Source organism: Arachis duranensis, chromosome 7 (genome assembly GCF_000817695.3).
Source record: "Arachis duranensis cultivar V14167 chromosome 7, aradu.V14167.gnm2.J7QH, whole genome shotgun sequence".
NCBI classification, from domain to species: Eukaryota; Viridiplantae; Streptophyta; class Magnoliopsida; order Fabales; family Fabaceae; genus Arachis; species Arachis duranensis.
Genome location: NC_029778.3, coordinates 36,242,337 through 36,248,047, shown reverse-complemented (window position 1 = coordinate 36,248,047; position 5,711 = coordinate 36,242,337). Strand labels below are relative to the sequence as shown.

Sequence of the window (5,711 nt, the reverse complement as noted above, 5' to 3'; positions counted from 1 at the left end):
AGAGGGAGAGAGGGAGATAAATAAAGATAAAAGAAATAAAAATTAAATAAATTACAAAAATTGTACCATAAACATGAGAGGGATGGAGGGAGGGAGAGAGGGAGAGAGAAAAGAGAACGAATGAGTAAAAAACATTTGATCTTGTATAAATAGATGGTATTGAGAAAAATAAACTAACTACATTAATTCATATATTTCGTTATCATATTTATCATTTACTAAATAATTTGATATTTACTCCAATCAAATCAAATAATTTATATAATTAATCAATTCTTATAAATTATAATAAATGGTGAGATTTGAATGTCTAATCAAATTAATTAATTGATATAACTAATTAATTATAATTGATTTGCTTTAACGAATTAAATAAAATAAATCATAAAACACCTTAAGAGCATGCCGCATCAGTTCTGTTATTAAGTGTAAAAATCTGAACTTTATATAATAGAATAGATAGATAATAAAGATATTTTCTTAAATTAGTATAATGTGTATTATTCATTAAATATTAATTGTAATATAATTATAATTTCGTGGTCACAAACTACCACACTCTCCAACTTTCGTGCTCATCATTCGGAGCTATATAAGATATGTTATCTATGAAGTATTTATAGACCATGGTATTATCATGTATGCATAAATAAAAAATGTTTCATATTTAAATTTAAGTCATTACCTATTTGTGATATATTGTAGTGTGAAATTACTTTCAATATATATTGTGTAATGATATTATGTTTTAATTTAAACTTTTACTTTAGAACTGTATTATGATTTTATCTCATCATTTTTTCTTAAATATCAAGTTGACGTATTTTTATTTATTATTATTAGCATAACACAAATTAAAAATAATTTCACAATACAATATACCACACAAATAGGTAAATGACTTAAATTTAAATACGAAACTTTTTTTATTTATGCATACATGATAATACCATAGTCTATAAATGCTTCATGGATAACATATCATACATAGCTCCGAATGATGAGCACCGGAGTTGGAGAGTGTGGTAGTTTGTGTCCACGATACTTGCCTTCTTGCAACGACGCCTCATTATAGGAAGAAAAATAATTGTTGTAAAAGCTATCCAATGAAAGAATAATTGGTAAACAAATGATATTTTTCTCTAGCATACATGGTCTTTTATAGTGGTAAAATAAAAATGGAAGGAATAAAAATTTGTACTTTTATATTAGGAATAGAATTTGATATTTATTCTAATAAAATTATTATTATCAATATAAATGCATTACCATTAAGGTAACAACTAGCCACTAATAAAATCGTTAGATAATGAATAAGAATTAGAATAATATCAATATAATTAAAATAATTAAAAATATTTTTAATTGATAATTAGTTTAATAATGTATTAAATATTGATTTTATATAATTATAATAAAAATATTTTTTATAAAATAATTTAGAATAGAGAGAGTTGCATTCATTTTGGAGGAAAAACGGAATCACGAGGGATCGACACCTCACCTTTATTAGCTGGGGAAAAACCCAATTTTAGTATATTAAGTAGATTATTGTAACTTACAATTTCGAAGCAAGCTAGGGGACAAGTTTGTAATTTTCTTTTTAGTTGAATATTTTTTGCAACGCTTTTGAAGCGTGCCAAAATAGTAGTAAGAAACGACCACGCTTTTAAAATGTTCCAATAACAAAATTTTGTTGCCACGCCTTAAAAGCGTGCCTGTTTCTCTCTATGGCTACGCTTTTTAAGCGTGGCAAAAAAAGCGTGGCCAAATCTCGAATCAGTTGCCACCCTCATAAAAGCTTGGCCGTTGACACTTTTTGCTACGCTTTTAAAGCGTAACAAGAAAAAAGGTAGCCAAATCTCTATTTAATCGCCACCCTAAAAAAAGCGTGGCCATTGACCACTTTTGGCCACGCTTTTAAAGCGTAGCAAGAAAAAGTGTGTCCATGGGCCTTTTTTCTTGTAGTGTCACTAACAATTTTTCAAAAATCTTTTTAATTAACTAATTGTTTTCAATTCTAATTTTATGTTACTCCTTTTTCAAATTTTTGAAAACTCTATCTCTCTCATCTCTTTCTATTTATTTTATTTAATTGCTAATAATTCTCTTCTACTCTTCTAAAAATTCGAACCCTCTCTCCCTCTCTGTGTTCGAATTCTTCTTACTTTCTCTCTACCTCATCCTTCTATTCTTCTTTTCCTCTGACACATCAAGGAATCTATATACTGTAACATAGAGGATTTTACTACTCCCTTTGTTCTCTTCTTTTTCATATGAGCAAAAATAGGGATAAAGACATTCTTGTTGAAGTTGATCCTGAACCTGAAAGGACTTTGAAGAAGAAGCTAAGAGAAGCTAAAGCACAACACTCCAGAGAAAACCTTACAGAGAATTTTGAAAAAGAAGGAGACATGGCAGCCGAACCCAATAACAATGCTGGGAATGCAAGGAAGATGCTTGGTGACTATATTGCATCAACTTCCAACTTCTATGGAATAAACATCTCTATTCCTGCCACTGGAGCAAATAACTTTGAGCTTAAGCCTCAATTAGTTTCTCTAATACAGCAGAATTGCAAGTTTCATGGACTTCCATTGGAAGATCCTCATCAGTTCTTAATTGAGTTCTTGCAGATCTGTGATACTGTTAAGACCAATGGGGTTGATCCCGAGGTCTACAAACTTATGCTTTTCCCCTTTGCTGTAAGAGACAGAGTTAGGACATGGTTGGACTCACAACCTAGAGAAAGCCTGAACTTTTGGGACAAGCTAGTCAATGCTTTCTTGACCAAATTCTTTCCACCTCAAAAGATGAGCAAGCTTAGAGTGGAAGTCCAAACCTTCAAACAGAAGGAAGGTGAATCCCTCTATGAAGCTTGGGAAAGATACAAACAATTAACCAAAAGGTGTCCTTCTGACATGCTTCCAGAATGGAGCATCATATGTATATTCTATGATGGTATGTCTGAGTTGTCTAAAATGTCATTGGACCATTCTGCAGGAGGGTCTCTTCATCTGAAAACACCTGCAGAAGCCCAGGAACTCATTGAGATGGTTGCAAATAACCAGTTTATGTACATGATAAAACCCATTTGTAGGGTTTATCTTGTGCTTGATTTAGGGGATTTTATAACCTTTTACCCACATTTATCCATTGAAATAGCATGGTTTTGTAACTTCTCCTTTAATTGTGCTTAAGAGTGAAAACATGCTTTTTAGGACTTAAAATAGCTAAATCTAATTCTCCTTGATTCCATTAGATGCCTTGATATGTTTGCTAAGTGATTTCAGATTTAGGAGGCAAGGATTGGACCAAGGGAATGAAGAAAGAAGCATGAAAAGTTGGAGAACTCATGAAGAAATGAAAGAACCGAAAAGCTGTCAAGCCGACCTCTTCGCACTTAAACGAGCATAACTCGAGCTACAGAGGTCCAAATGATGCGGTTCCAGTTGGGTTAGAAAGCTAACATCCGGGGCTTCAAAACGATATAAGATTTGCCATAGTTGCTACACGTATGGTGGTGTGCACGCGTATAGTACGCGCACACGCCGTTGCTGCCACCTGGTTCACTTAAAGCAAAACGTGGCCAGCAATTTTAGAAGCCTTGTGGGCCCAATCCAACTCATTTCTGATAGTATTGTTCCTTCTACATTCTTCCAATTCAATAAGAGGTAATTCATACTAAATGTGTCTTGTTTGCTTTTCTATTGTTGATCTCTTGCCTTTGTAGTTAGATCTCTCTTTAATTCTTGCAATTTATGTTGTTTACTTTTATTACCTTTTATGTGTTTGTTGAAATGCCTCTTCTAGATATAGTATAGATTTTGCTCCTCTTGGCCTAGGTAGAGTAATTAGTGACACTTGAGTTATCTAATTCTTTTGTTGATTGATAATTGGAGAGATTGCTAATTGATTTGAATATCTCTAAAGCTAGTCTTTCCCTTAGGATTTGATTAGGACTTGAGGAATCAAATTGATTCATCCACTTGACTTTCCTCCATGGTTAGAGGTTAACTAAGTGGAAGCAATGAACAATTCTCATCACAATTGATAAGGATAACTAGGATAGGACTTCTAGTTCTCATACCTTGCCAAGAGCTTAGGACTTCTAGTTTTCATACGTTGCCAAGAGCCTTTTATAGTTGTTAGTTTATTTTCATTGCCATTTACTTTTCATGCTTCTTATCCAAAACCCCAAAACACATGTCTAACCAATAACAAGGCACTTTATTGTAATTCCTAGGGAGAACGACCCGAGGTTTGAATACTTCGGTTATTAATTTAGGGGTTTGTTTTAGTGACAAACAACTTTTTGTATGAAAAGATTATTGCTTGGTTTAGGAACTATACTTGCAACGAGAATTCATTAGTGAAATTCTAAACCATCAAAAATCAAATCATCAGTACACTTCTAAAAGAAATCCTGTGAATAATGGGACAACTCAGAAGAAAGGAGTTCTTGAGATTGATACTCTGAATGCCATATTGGCTAAGAATAAAATATTGACTCAGCAAGTCAATATGATTTCTCAGAATCTGACTGGATTGCAAGCTGCATCCGGCAGTACCAAGGAAGCTTCCTCGAAAGGAGAAGCCTATGACCTTGAGAATCCTGCAATGGAAGAGGTAAATTACATGGGAGAATCCTATGGAAACACCTATAATCCTTCATGGAGGAATCATCCAAATTTCTCATGGAAGGATCAACAGAAGCCTCAACAAGGCTTCAACAACAATAATGGTGGGAGAAATAAGTTTGGCAATAGCAAATCTTTTCCATCATCTTCTCAGCAACAGACATAGAATTCTGAGCAGAGCCTCTCTGGCTTAGTAAACATAGTCTCTGATCTATCTAAGGCCACTCTTAGTTTCATGACTGAAACAAGGTCCTCCATAAAAAATTTGGAGGCACAAGTGGGTCAGCTAAGTAAAAGAGTTACTGAAATTCCTCCTAGTACTCTCCCTAGCAATACAGAAGAAAATCCAAAAAGAGAGTGCAAGGCCATTAATACAACCAAAATGGCCAAACCTATAGAGGAGGAGGAGGATGTGAATCTCAGTGAGGAAGACCTCAAGGGACGTCCATTGACCAATAAAGAGTTCCCTATTGAGGAACCAAAGGAATCAAAGACTCAAACAGAGACCATAGAGGTTCCACTAAGCTTACTTTTGCCATTCATGAGCTCTAATGAATATTCTTCATCTAAAGAGGATGAAGATATTGTTGAAGAGTAAGTTGCTCAGTATCTAGGAGCAATCATGAAGCTGAATGCCAAGTTATTTGGTATTGAGACTTGGGAGGATGAACCTTCATTGCTCATTAATGAACTGAATACCTGGATTCAGCAGACATTACCTCAAAAGAAACCGAATCCCGGAAAGTTCTTAATACCTTGAACCATAGGCACCATGACCTTTGAAAAGGCTCTGTGTGACCTGGGGTCAGGTATAAACTTTATGCCACTTTTTGTAATGGAGAAACTAGGGATCTTTGAGGTACAAGCTGCAAAAAGCTCACTAGAGATGGAAGATAAATCAAAGAAATAGGCTTATGGACTTGTAGAGGATATCTTAATAAAGGTTGAAGGCCTTTACATCCCTGCTGACTTCATAATCCTAGACACTGGGAAGGATGAGGATGAATCCATCATCCTTGGAAGACCCTTTCTAGCCACAGCAAGAGCTGTGATTGATGTGGACAGAGGAGA

General features: G+C 34.3%; 1 non-coding gene across 1 annotated transcript; it reads right to left on the bottom strand.

Moving 5' to 3' along the window:
- Positions 1–2,819: 2,819 nt before the first annotated feature.
- LOC127740778 (small nucleolar RNA R71) lies at positions 2,820–2,927 on the bottom strand. The gene has a single exon (XR_008001636.1). It is a non-coding gene; the product is annotated as a small nucleolar RNA R71 (small nucleolar RNA).
- Between the last annotated feature and the right edge of the window lie 2,784 nt (positions 2,928–5,711).